At 42.7% G+C, this 14271-nt stretch overlaps 1 pseudogene; it reads left to right on the top strand.

Moving 5' to 3' along the window:
• Positions 1-11308: 11308 nt before the first annotated feature.
• On the top strand, positions 11309-13934 carry LOC141116576 (olfactory receptor 2B6-like; annotated as a pseudogene).
• The last annotated feature ends 337 nt before the right edge of the window (positions 13935-14271 follow it).

Raw genomic sequence — 14271 nt, 5'->3', positions numbered from 1 at the left:
GGTGTCCCAGGAGGTGGAGCTTTTTTTTTTTTTTTTTTTTTTGGGTCAGCAGGCGGTGTGAGGATCAAATCAAGGATTTGTCAAAAACTCTTTGCTTGTTTTTATTACCTTTTGTACAATTTTTTGGTGAATAGGTAGGGGTACTATGTACCAGATAACCGTTCACATGGGGGGGGGCAGGATCTGGGTGCTTCCAGATTCCGATAAACCCCCCACCCATAGACCCCCACTGGCCTGATTGTGGGGATAAGGCCCTTGTTTCCCTTGAGGGACCCAAGCCAGGGAGGGGTTTTACCTCAAGCTGGAACTTGGGAGGTTGCCTGGAAGGATCCCACCACGGGAGGCAGCTGGACGGACCCGAACCAGAGAGGCAGCAGGAGCAAGGAGAGACAGTGAGTAGATCAGCACAATGCAGGGACAGACAAGAGTAGAAACTGCCAGCTGTAGCAGTGCTCTCTTGTGCCAAGTCTTCATCAAACTTTGCCCTGGGGAATTTCCATATGTATGTCAGTCAGGAGGATTGGGAGGAGGAAGCAGCCAGGTGGGCTGGTGGCTGCCATTTGAGCATTTTTGCACGCAGTAGAGCTAGGATCAGTGTCTACTGGGAGAAGAAGGTGGTGGGAGATGCTGTTTACTCCACATGTGCTACTTTACCAAGGGACTGAGAGTTTCTAGCCTGTAATGGGCTGTTGCTGAGCTAACAAGAAACTGTTAGTTCCCTCAAAAAGTGACCCAGCATAAGCTGTACAAAGGAACCAAGTTTGTGCAGGAGTAAGGAAGAGGTGGAGTCTGTAAATAGAGAGAAAGTTGTCCCTGGTTTGTTTGTTGAACATTATTCAAGTTGGGCATCACATAATCCCTAACCTCATCCAAGCTATCACCCCCAAATAAAAACCACAAAAACAAGCTAAAGTACTGATTTCTGTGTCTGGATGTAAGAAGAAAATGCTGCTTGACTGGCAATGGGGAACCCTGACATCTGCAACTCTTACGAATATAGTGTTATAAAACAGATTACTGAAATTCTTGAAAGGTATTGTTAGGTGCTTCGTCTTCTCTTTGTGGCCTAGGCTCTTGGAGATGGCTCAGTGGAGGTCCTCGCCGGCGGTTAATCAATAACACATACACACACTAGGTATGCTGAAATGATTACAATTCTTTATTTTAGGATTCGCTGTTTTATGCTGTCTTTACAAGACTCTGCCCCAATTTGGGGGCCAATCAAAATGATACACATAAATGTTCATTAGCATATTATTCGGTAATTTCTTAATCTTGTGATTTTGGTAATGTCTTCATCTTGTGATCTTAAATATTAAAATGTTGACCCCTTTAGTTCAAGTTAATAGGTCATTGATTCCTTACTTTCTGTCACTGTCTTTTGACCATGAGATGGCCAACCACAACTTCCTAAAAAAAACTATTTTTAGCTGCCGTTGGCCTTCTCATACCCAGCAACAGTGTACAGAGATAAAAACCACAGACAGATGTTTCCTAAGATGAAAGCATCAGACAGGGATAGACAGACAGGGTGAGATAATTCAGTCATTAAGTAATACTTGTCATAAGATTCAGTCTGTCATATTCACTAAAATATACCAAGATATTTCTCTAATCATATACCAAGATATTTCTCTAATCATAAAGCAAATAAGCAAAACCTGAACATATATCCTCAGGGTAAAATCAATAATCAATCATAATGCAATGTATTATGGAATCTCCTTACAATCCTCCCTTTGATCATTCGATATCATCGAAATGGTCATTCTACCAAGTAGGTATGAATACTATCAGAATCAGACATGTCCAGAAGCATAATGTTTTTCCTGACACAAAGGTGGAAATCATTTTGTCAGGTACTGTGTGCAAAGTTCTGTTACACGTTTCTTCTTGTTGGTGGGGGATTGGTCTCGTCGGTTTTTTGCCTTCTTGAATGTCCTTCAAATCTGGTCGCTGTTCCTGGTCAGAGGAGTCTTGGGGTGCTGAAGGAGGGTCAGGGGTCTGGGGTTGCTGTGGACACTTCTTTAACCGGCTGGCGTGGATCCAGGTGTTTCCTAGATCGGTCAGTACAGCAGTTCTGGAAACCTTCTCTATTTTCCAAGGTCCAGAGAAAATGGGTCCAACCTTCTTTTTGTGTGCCAGTTGTTTCACCAGTACTTTGTCTCCTGGGATGAAGGGATGAGTAGATTCTGTTGAAAGAGGAGAAAAGGTGACAGAGACTTGTTCGTTCATATCCTGTAGCATACTTACCAGATTTTTCACGTACATTTCCTGTTGAGAATAGATGTTAATGTCAGTGTTTTGATCTAAGAGGGGCAGCTCTATGTTTGCAGGAACTCCCATCAAAATCTCAAAGGGCGAGAGTTTTGTTCTAGCATGTGGTGTTGTTCTGATCTGAAATAGGACAGAAGGAAGGTAATTCAACCATCCTTTCATGGTGCCCCCCGTAGCCTTTTTTAACTTGTCTTTAATGTTCCTATTCATTCTTTCCACTACTCCTACACTTTGTGGGTGGTAAGGGATGTGCAGTTTCCACTGTAAGCCTAGTAGCTTAGCTAAAGTCTGTGTAACAGAGGAGCTGAAGGCAGGCCCTCTGTCTGACCATATGGCCGTTGGTATTCCGAACCTACAAACCCAATGGTTCAGTATGCATTTGGCAGCAATTTTAGCAGTCTCACCTGTACATGGAATACCTTCAACCCAACCTGACCATTTGCATACGATCACGCAAAGGTATTTCAAATTGCCTTTTTGTTTGGGCATGTGTGTGAAGTCTATTTGCAAATCTGTTAGGGGACCCAGGGGTGGGGGCAGGTGGCCATGTAATCCATGATTTTTCCCTTGGACATTGTTTTGTGCACAGGTCAGACAACTGCTGGTGAGGAGTTTTGCCTGTTTACTTAAGTTGTTTGTGCAGAAAGACTTTGTGTATATGTTTGTTAGGGCGGTGGTACCTATATGTCCTGGACCATGGAGATAGGAAAGTATGAGAACACTGCTTGATTCTGGTATGCCCAATATCTTCCCCTCTTTTGACCAAAGACCTTCTTGGTCCTTGGTCAAGCCATCCTTGACCCAAAAAGAAACATCCTCTTCTGTAGCTAATCCCTGTATTTGTGCCACAACGGTTTTGAAGTTGGGTGATGTAAAATGTTCTTTGAAGAACATTGTTGTGGGGGCTGGCTGACCAATGTATAGGGCAGCGGCTTTTTTTGCTTCTCTGTCTGCCAGGGCGTTTCCTTTGGAAACTCTGCTGTTATCTGATGAATGTGCCTTTACTTTGATGACCGCTATCCTCTTTGGGAGAAGAATCGCTTGCAGGAGTGCTTTAATTTGTGTAGAGTTAGCGATTGGCTTGTTGTCAGCGGTTTTAAATCCTCTATTCGCCCAGATTACGCCATAGTCGTGCGTTACACCAAAAGCGTACCTACTATCTGTGTAGATGTTTACCTCCTCATCAGAGAAAAGTATGCAAGCTCTTGTGAGCGCCTCCAATTCTGCTACCTGTGCTGAGGAGGGTGGTATGGCTTTTGCTTCCAACACCACATCAGGGAGTTGGACAATGGCGTACCCTGTCAGAAATGTTGCATCGGAGGGGCGAGTACAACTGCCGTCTATGAAGACGTCCTGTACTCCTGGTAGGGGAATGTCAGTGAGATCTGGGCGAGGGCTGGTTATTGCTGCAACCTGTTCAACACAATTGTGCTTCTGATCAGGGTCTCGCGGTAACCTGAGCAAAGAGTGCAAAAGACGGACAGTGGGATTACTTGGTGGTGCGTGTTTGAGAGTGAGGTTATCAGTATTCAGAAGTGTGATCTCATACCCACTAAGCCTTTGTGCTGTCATATGCTGTGTGTTCATGTTTTGCAGGAGGTGAGTTACTGAATGAGTAGTGTAGAGAGTCAATTCATGGCCTAATACTGATTTGTTAGCCTCTTGAACTGCCATAGCACAAGCAGCAAGGTTTTGTAGACAAGATGGCATCCCTTGTACTTGGGTAGGCAACTTTTTTGAGAGATAGGAGACTGGTCGGTACCCGGTTCCATGTTGCTGTGTCAAAACCGCAGCAAAAGAATTTCCCGATACCACACAGTATAATTGAAAGGGCTTGCCATATTCTATCAATCCCAGGGCGGGGGCCTGAGTCAGACTTTTTAACAAGGCCTGAAAAGCACAGAGCCTTTCTGTTGTCCAATCTACTGTCTTTGGGGCGGTGGACAAGGTAGCCTCCCTCAGAATGCCATCATAATATGAACAATCTGGGATCCATTGGCGGCAATATACGATTGCGCCCAAGAATGAGAGCAAAGTTGCTTTGTCTCTTGGAGGACTGAGAGCCTGCAGGGCTGCGGCACGTTTGGGGGATACCAGCCTGGTTCCCTCCTTCAGAATGCATCCCAGGTATTCTACCTGACTTTGACACCATTGTATCTTCTTCCGCGATGCTAGGTGGCCAGACCTGGCCAGGTGATGTAACAGAGATGTGGAATCGACCGCACAATCTTCAGCAGATCGACTGCACAGGAGCAAGTCGTCCACATACTGTATTAGTACCGACCCGCGCTCAGCAGTCCATGACTTAATTGTCTCATTAAGGACCATGGAGAAGGCTGCTGGACTGTCCACATACCCCTGAGGTAATCTTGACCAGGTCAACTGCTTTCCCCTCCCCCATGAGAATGAAAACATGGGCAATACCCCATCATCGATCGGGATGCTAAAAAATGCATTCGCCAGGTCTACTACTGTGTAGCAAAGGGAATCAGCAGGTATTTTCAAAAAGATGAAAGAAATATCTGCTACCAAAGGTGGCAGAGGTATAACCTGCTTGTTCACGGCCCTTAGGTCCTGTACAAGCCTCCACTCCCCATTTGCCTTTTTCACAGGGTAGATTGGTGTATTCCAGGGGCTTATAATGTGTTTCAGAATCCCTTTTGCTATGTAATCATTGATTAATGGTGTGATGCCCTCAATTTTTTCAAGTGGCAGGGGGTACTGCTTGTGATATTGTACTACGGCGTCTGGACGCATTTGTGGTGTGTAAGGTGTACAGTTAATAAAACCCACACTCCCTTTGTTGTCTGCCCATATAGCATGTGTTTCTAGAGTGGGTGGTAATGATGCAAAGAGTCCCCTGAAAGTGTGTCTCTTTGGAGCATGTAAATCACAGAACGGTGAGCTGGCAGTGAGGGAGCCCCCTCTATCAAATTTAATGGTGATATTCAGTTTTGAGAGTAGGTCCCTCCCCATTAAAGATACTGGACAATCCACAAGGACAGCAAAACTCTGGGTACACAGTTCCTGCCCTTCTGGAGTGGCCACGGGCAATGGTGGAGTGATGGGGTGGGTAATTGATGTCCCATTTATACCAATAGAGTTTCCCTCAGTGCAGTGCGGTGTGTCATATATGGCATCATTCAAACTACTGAATGTAGCCCCTGAATCCAAAAGTAGACATATCAGGTGATTGTCTACCCGCAATAGTACCTGCGGAAGACTTTTCCACAATGGATTGTAACACACAAGGCTGAGGGACGGGACGTACTCTTGGCATCCCTATTGTGGCGTCCGCCGAGCGGATGGCCACTGCATCGGAATGCGTGGGGGTGGCCTGTTAGGCTGAGGCTGGTATAGGGGTTGTGGTTGGGGTGGTTGGGGTTGTGGTGGGTGAGGATACCTGATATCCTGAAGGCGACGGGGGGTGGTGTTAAGATTCCTACCCCTTCCTGCTGTCTTTTATTAAATTCTTTCTGTTTCTCCTCCCATTCCTTTTCCTTGGGGCTTAACTTCCTGACTCCTTCCTCTTCTCCCTCTTCCAGGGTCTTTCCATCCCTTTCTTCCTTAGTTATCGCAGAATACTCTCTCATCTCACCTTCCCTCTTATCTAGCTCTCTTTTGTAATGTTCTAGCTCTTCCTCCCTCCTAGACATTTTCTCCTCTAATTCCTCCTTTCTCTTCTTAAACTCTTTTAACTTCTCTTCTAATTCCCTTTCCTTCGGATCCAACCTCCTAATCCTCTCTTCTTCCCTCCTACGTATACCTTCTGCCCGGACTTCCTCTTCCCTGTTCCTACTTTCGTTTTCCCATCGTGTAACTTGTGCCTGATCAGCTGCCCCATATACCATGGTAGCCAATACTGCTGGATCCAGAGATGGATACAGCTGAAGACATGGACCCAATGTTCCATCCTCCTGTTTAACCATCACATAAGGGGGGGGGTGCTTCGGGTTGCTGTGATAGGGCGGGTGAGTTTACAGGTTTTGGTGTGGGGGCTTTAGTTACATACTTTGTTTTATACTTGGCTAAGCATTTGTTCCATGTTTTGTAACAATCTTTCATGTATTGGGTGTCTTCCCATTTCCCAGGTGGATAAGAGTGCTTGTGCACCTGACACACCTTGCTCATTTCCTTCCACTCGTCCTCAGAACAGGGTCCCACTGGCCCTGGGTCATGTATCCCCAGCTGTTGGCACCTCTCTCTGACCTGTGTCCAAAACGGTTCTACCTGTGGCCCCGGTAGTGTGTTTTTAACATACTCATAGGGAGATGGATTGGCCATGGTCTGGGTTGCTGCAGAATTCCCCATCCAATAACCTTGGTAGTGTGTGTCTAGTACAGGGACAGAGATGAAAGCAACCTGTTTGTGCTATGATCTGTTCCCTGACTTGGGAATAAGTCCCCTCGTCTGTTATCGCTGTGGGGCTGATATAGCTATGAAGGTTAACCCTCAGTACTCGGTATAGGAAACCCCTCCTTGTGGTAGGGTATACTCCCCTTGCACCAAGTCGGTATGAAAACCCGGTTGGTCTAGTGGTGAGCAGGATCCACGTCCTGTCAACACTAAGGAACAGTAAACCAAAGGTGCAATGTGGGCAGGCGGGCGCTATCTCACTACAGTCAGGTTCTTGCCCTATGTGGTTCATTTAGTGCATATATGTGTAATACTTTAACAAAAAAATCCTCTAAATCAATACAGTACTTTACATTCAGTTGTCATACACATATATCATACACTTATCTCTAATTCTCTATACACTCTAAATACTTACGGTGGTACCTAAAAGAAAAAACAAGCAAAATCTTATATATACAGTGGCAAAATAAAGTTACATTATATGAACATGTTATAATAAGTATAATAAGTGCACTTTTCGATATTTTCCCCAAAAATTGGGCGTCCACTTAGCCACTCCTTATACTACGGGCGTATTCTATACTTCCCGAGTTTTAAACACACATATATCTACTCAACACAGTCAGACCAACCTAGTCAGACTATAAAAAACCAAAAAACCTGCGAGCCCTTTAACCCTCCAAGGGGCCAGCCTAGCCCGTTGCGAAGGCACAGTTATGTAAGTAGGTGGGTATACAAGGTTATTTGAACAAGGCAAGCATCAACACCAGTTACCAAAAATAGGTAAAAAGGAGTTAAAAATGACTTACCTGTTCAAAACACCCCACTTCTGGTACCAAAACTGTTAGGTGCTTCGTCTTCTCTTTGTGGCCTAGGCTCTTGGAGATGGCTCAGTGGAGGTCCTCGCCGGCGGTTAATCAATAACACATACACACACTAGGTATGCTGAAATGATTACAATTCTTTATTTTAGGATTCGCTGTTTTATGCTGTCTTTACAAGACTCTGCCCCAATTTGGGGGCCAATCAAAATGATACACATAAATGTTCATTAGCATATTATTCGGTAATTTCTTAATCTTGTGATTTTGGTAATGTCTTCATCTTGTGATCTTAAATATTAAAATGTTGACCCCTTTAGTTCAAGTTAATAGGTCATTGATTCCTTACTTTCTGTCACTGTCTTTTGACCATGAGATGGCCAACCACAACTTCCTAAAAAAAACTATTTTTAGCTGCCGTTGGCCTTCTCATACCCAGCAACAGTGTACAGAGATAAAAACCACAGACAGATGTTTCCTAAGATGAAAGCATCAGACAGGGATAGACAGACAGGGTGAGATAATTCAGTCATTAAGTAATACTTGTCATAAGATTCAGTCTGTCATATTCACTAAAATATACCAAGATATTTCTCTAATCATATACCAAGATATTTCTCTAATCATAAAGCAAATAAGCAAAACCTGAACATATATCCTCAGGGTAAAATCAATAATCAATCATAATGCAATGTATTATGGAATCTCCTTACAGGTATAAAGGTTCACCTAAAGGGGATTGTTTCAGAAAAGCTGACAGTTGACAATAACTAATCCTTTTCACAATATATATGTAATTAAAGTGTACTTAAACTCAAAAAGTGAAGATGCGCTAATGTTTGGTATAGGGATTATCTTAAAAACTAAGTTTGGGGGGGGGTACAGGTAGTACTATCATACAGGGCCTTTGTTCCATCAGGTCAGCAGGCAGGGCTTAGCAGGGACATATATAAGGGGGGGATAAGGGGTCAACCCTCCAGAATTTCCGTAGCATGGGCATCACCAGTGGGAGGCACCAGGGGCATCTGTTGCCTGGTGCCCCGTGTTGCAACAGTGCTTCTGCTCATGTCTCTCTACGACCTGGGGTGTCCTGATATGTTGCTTCCATGTAGCCACATGTTTTCTATTAATACATGTAGGGCACATCCCATCATGTAGCTACTTCAATCCCCAATTCCCTCCAGCACTTCCACTGCCATGAGTAGCTGAAGAGGCTGGAAGGTTAGCCAGATATATCACTACAGGGGTGTGTGTGTGTGTGTGTGTGTGAGTGTGTGTGTGTGTATATGTATATATATATATATATATATATATATATATATATATACACACACACACACACACACACACACACACACACACACACACACACACACACACACCGTTGTGCTCAAAAGTTTGCATACCCTTGGAGAACTGGAGATATAGAGTATGTACCAATTAAAAAAAAACATGAGTGAGTAGGCAAAACATGTTTCTTTGATTTCTTATCAGATTCATATTCAACTGTAGGTCATAACAGGATTCATATTCAACTGCAGGTCATAACAGAATGGCACAAATCATGAAACAAAACATGGCAACAAGAAAACAAATGAAATGACCCCTGTTCAAAAGTCTGCATACCCTTCTTTTTTAATACTGTGTATTGCCTCCTTTAGCATCAATTACAGCATGCAGGTTTTTTGTAATAGTTGTCTATAAGGCACTGAATTCTTGCAGGTGGTATAGCTGCCCATTTGTCTTGGCCAGGTCTTGCTAAGTTTTTGAGGAAATCCCAAACGTGCAGTTCATGCAAAATGACCAGAGTGGCTTGATGATATTAAAATCAGAAGACTGCGAAGGCCACTCCAGAACGTTCACCTTTTTCTGCTGTAACCACTCAAGAGTCAACTTGGCCTTTTGCTTAGGGTCATTGTTGTGCTGAAAAGCCAAGAGCGCCCCATACACAGATTTCGTGCAGAAGAATGCAAATTGTCTGCCAGTATTTTCTGATAACATGCTGCATTCATCTTGCCATCAATTTTCACAAGATTCCCTCTGCCTTTAGAACTCACACATCCCCAAAACATCTGTGAGCCACCATTATGCTTTACATGGAGTATGTATTTTTGTCAATGTCAGCCTTGCTTACCCCTCTTCAAACATAGTGCTTATGGTTGTCACCATAAAGCTCTATTTTGGTCTCGCCACTCCAGATTACAGTGTGTCAGAAGCTGTGAGGTGTATCAAGGTGTTGTCAGGCATATTATAACTGGCTTTGTTGTGGCATTGGCGCAGTAAAGGCTTCTTTCTGGCAACTCAACTATGCTGCTCTTTTTTGTTCAAGTATCGACATTTTGTGCTCCTTGAAACAGCCCCACTGTCTTTTTCCAGAGAAGCCTGCATTTCTCCTGAAATTACCTGTGGGTTTTTCTTTGTATTCTGAACAATTCTTCTGGCAGTTGTAGCTGCAATCTTTTTTGATCTACCTGACCATGGCTTGGTATCAAGATATCCATGAATTTTACACTTCTTAATAAATGATTGAACAGTACTAACTGGGATATTCAAGGCTTTGGATATTTTTTATATCCCTTTGTATCTTTATAAAGTTCCATTACCTTATTATGCAGCTCTTTTGACAGTTTTCTCTGCTCACCATGACTCAGCATATAGCTTGCACAGTGCATCCACATGAGAGCTAACAAACTCTTTGACTATTACACAGTCACTAATTGCAATTTAAAAAGCCACAGATGTGGGAAATTAACCTTTAATTGCCATTTTAACCCGTATGTGTCACCTTGTATATCTGACATTCCAGAGTATGTAAACTTTTGATCAGGGCCATTTGGATGATGTCTGTTATCATTATGATTTAAAAAGGAACCAAACAACTATGGGATAATAAATGGCTTCATATAATCACTTTTGTAGCACGATCAGTGAATGCAGGGTATGCAAACTTTTGCACACAACTACATACATATATGTGTGTGTATGTATTTGTTTACAAGAGTGTGTGTGAGTGGGTAGGTGTATACAATGTATGTATACTATATAGATGGTACTGTTGTGCATAATGGGTACTGGTGAAATGAATCATAGGAGGTCCTGTTTATGGTTTGTATAAACTTACGACCCCTGCACTGTGTGTGTTACCCACTTCTGACCCTTAAACTCTGTACATTACATACACCTGACCCCTGCACTCTGTATGTTACATACACCTGACCTAGCACTGTTGAAATGAGTCATAGGGGGTGCTGATTTCTGGTCTGTATAAACGTTTGACACCTGCACTGTGTGTGTTACCCACTACTGACCATTACACTCTGTACATTACATAAACCTGACCCTTGCACTATGTACAGTATATGCACCAGGTCCTTGCACTATTTATTTTACATAATTCTCTTTAGGGATGAGCTGAATAGACTGGCTTCAGGTCGAGGAAGGTTCACAGAACATTTCTAAAGTTTGTATACCGAATCCAAACCCCAATTAAATCGGTAGTAGCCAAATGTTAAAATACAGTAATGGACAATTTCTAGGCTAATAGGCAGGAGAATGTCAAAAATGGCATGGTGGATTGGATACTTTCCTGGGGAACATGTACCAAAGCAAAAACAAAAAAAATGTACATTTCAGTTTGGGGGTGAGCAATTTTTTATGTTTAAAAAACAATATTAAATGCAAAATTCCTCTAAATACAATGCCTTGGAATACCCTTAACCTGTCTGGGAAGTGGCACATACTATATGTAGGAAGAATAGAATGATAAACTGCCATTCACAAAGAAAACATTTTTAAATTGCTAAAAAAGGACCTGGTATTTGTCTTTTAGGTATACTTCATGAATATTAGAAATGAACAAGACATTTGTAAAGGATTTTATTCTTTTGGCTTTTTCTGATTTGCATCAGTTACAGCATTTATTATTTTTTGTGTTTTTATTCACCTATGTTACATGTATTGTAGGCAACATCTCCATCGTTGTTGTTGTTAACTCAGAATCTTCACTTCACACTCCTATGTATTTCTTTATTAGCGTATTCTCTGCTTTAGACATTTTGTTTGTATCTGTCACTGTTCCAAAACTACTATGTAATCTAATGGTTGCAAATAATATAATTTCTTTCACTGGATGCATTACCCAAATGTATGTCTTTACCTCTTTGGGTGTGACTGAATGCTATCTTCTTGCTGTAATGGTCTTTGACCGACATCTAGCTATCAACAATCCTTTACACTATTCGACAATAATGACCCATGTTTTTTGTACTGTGCTAGCCATCTTTCCATGGATTATCGGATTTGGCATAATTTTAATCCCCACCATCTACACTGCACACTTGGAATTTTGTGGTCCGAATATAATAGACCACTTTTTTTGTGACTTTGCTCCACTGCAAAAGTTGGCATGTTCTGATCCTTTTACCAGCAGTGTGTCTACAAGTGCTTCAGCTGTATTTAATATTGTTGTACCTTTTCTTATAATCATTGGATTATACGGCTATATCATTAAAACTATTTCTAAGATTGGGAGTGATGAGGGCAAGAAAAAAAGCCTTCTCTACTTCTACATCTCACCTTATTGTAGCTAGCCTTTTTTATGGAACAGCCATGGTTGTGTATGTCAAACCAGAAGGAACTAATTATGATAAATACCTTGCATTCATGTATACAGCTTTCACCCCTATGATTAACCCTTTCATATATACTTTACGAAATAGAGATGTAAAGAAAGTCTTCAAAAACATCTTCGTAAAGCAGCTCTATTGTAAGCAATGGTGCAAGTAAAAAGACAGTAAACACTTCCCTGATACTGTACTCTTTATGCTATTCAAGTAATTATATAAAATATTCTTTACATTTTACTGGCTGGTTATTTCGATTAACATTTTTTGACAACTATAGTATTTTAAACACAACTAGCAAGAAAGTGGCCGTTTATTGAATGGGATGAATACATGAAAAGGTAACCCATATGTATCCTGCCCCCCCCCCCATTTCTATACCCCCATCTTGTGCCCCCCCCCGTCATTACTACCAAAAATAGTCCGACACCAAGGTTGGGATTAAACTGGCCGTTTACCAGCCCCTTTATTAAAGTAAACAAATATTTAACAATATAAACAAAAACAAGGCATAATCTTTTTTGGTTGCTGATCCTTGGAGGCACTACGTATCAAAATCTTTTCCTTATATCTGATTAAACACTTTCCATGGTCCCTGCCGCATTTGCACCAACTCGAAGACGAACCACCTTCAGCAGATACAGCATTCTCACTCCCAGTTAATCCACCATAACTGGCATTCACCGGGGACCCATACCTCAGATGTGTCCCAATCATTTAATTCCAGCTGTTTATTTACAAATGCCTCCAAAGACCCAACTGCAGACCTCATAAGAGAAAAACAAAGAGGAAAAACCCATACAAACAAAAATAACAACAAAAGAAAATTACCAAATCTCAAAAACCTGTAGGGCGGGCGGGAACATTTCCTTTCCTAGTGTGCTGACCCGAAGTCTGCTCCTGTGACCCCTCCACTGTAATGCCTCCCCCTTTTTCTTTATCCCCTGCCTGTAACCCTCTTACTGAAAGAATTTTTAACCCCCACTAGCCCAGCCTACCTGTGTACCTTATCATGTAGCCCTACGCTTATTTTTATTTTTTTTGCTATGGGCTTTGCTTGAAAAGGTAACCCATATGTATCCTGGTTCTCCCCCCCCCCCCATTTCTATACCCCCATCTTGTGGCCCCACCGACATTACTACAAAAAATAGTCCGACACCAAGGCTGGGATTAAACTGGCCGTTTAACGGCCCCTTTTATTAAAGTAAACAAATATTTAACAATATAAACAAAAACAAGGCATAATCTTTTTTGGTTGCCGATCCTTGGAGGCACTACGTATCAAAATCTTTTCCTTATATCTGCTTAAACACTTTCCATGGTCCCTGCCGCATTGCACTAACTCAGGGACGAACCACCTTCAGCAGATACACCATTCTCACTCCCAGTTAATCCACCATAACTGGCATTCACCGGGGACTCATACCTCAGATGTGTCCCAATCATCTAATTCCAGCAGTTTATTTACAAATACCTCCAAAGACCCAACTGCCACAGAGCAAAGTGTGAAGCCTCACACCTTTGTGCCCGCCAAAAACGTACCACTCATTGTATCCCATCCTGCAAGCCCAGTGACCACAGATCTGTTCCCACCACACTCAGATGGACCCCATCCTAGCGGAAATATCTCCACATGTCCACCTCGAGCACCCTATGTCTGGCTATGAACCCCCCGTTTCATGTAACTAACCTCCCAACCTCCTTGTTAGCCTTAACTCAGGCCCTGTTGAGCTTCGCCACCGACCTGGCAAGACACCAGGTGGTGCGAGCCACCATATCTGACCACACCACCACCGTATGTGGAAATGCTGCTTGGGGAAACCCCCAGGTCATTACCACCAGCGTGTATGACTAGCACATCGGGGGGCTATCCCATCTAGTGACCCTGATGACCTCTGGGACCACCCTCCTCCATGGCAACCCTGGAACGCCTATCCACCAAATGCTGGCCTTTGCTCTAGGCAAGCCCAGCTAGCAGCCATTAGGCCTGACGTCAGCTCTCTTAGCCGCCCAATGTACAAAAGAATGACCCAATATCCAAACGAGGCAAGTATGATCTGAAAGAAAAAGTGTAATATAGCACACACACCCAGCACTGACTTACAACAGCAACTACAAGTATGAGAAAATTATACAAAAAACACAAGATTCCCCCCCCCCAGAGAACCCACATGTATTGAATCAAATGGGGG

This window comes from Aquarana catesbeiana, linkage group LG13 (assembly GCF_042186555.1).
Source record: "Aquarana catesbeiana isolate 2022-GZ linkage group LG13, ASM4218655v1, whole genome shotgun sequence".
NCBI classification, from domain to species: domain Eukaryota; kingdom Metazoa; phylum Chordata; class Amphibia; order Anura; family Ranidae; genus Aquarana; species Aquarana catesbeiana.
Note: the sequence above shows the minus strand (reverse complement) of the source record. Positions and strands in the feature narration are given on the sequence as shown.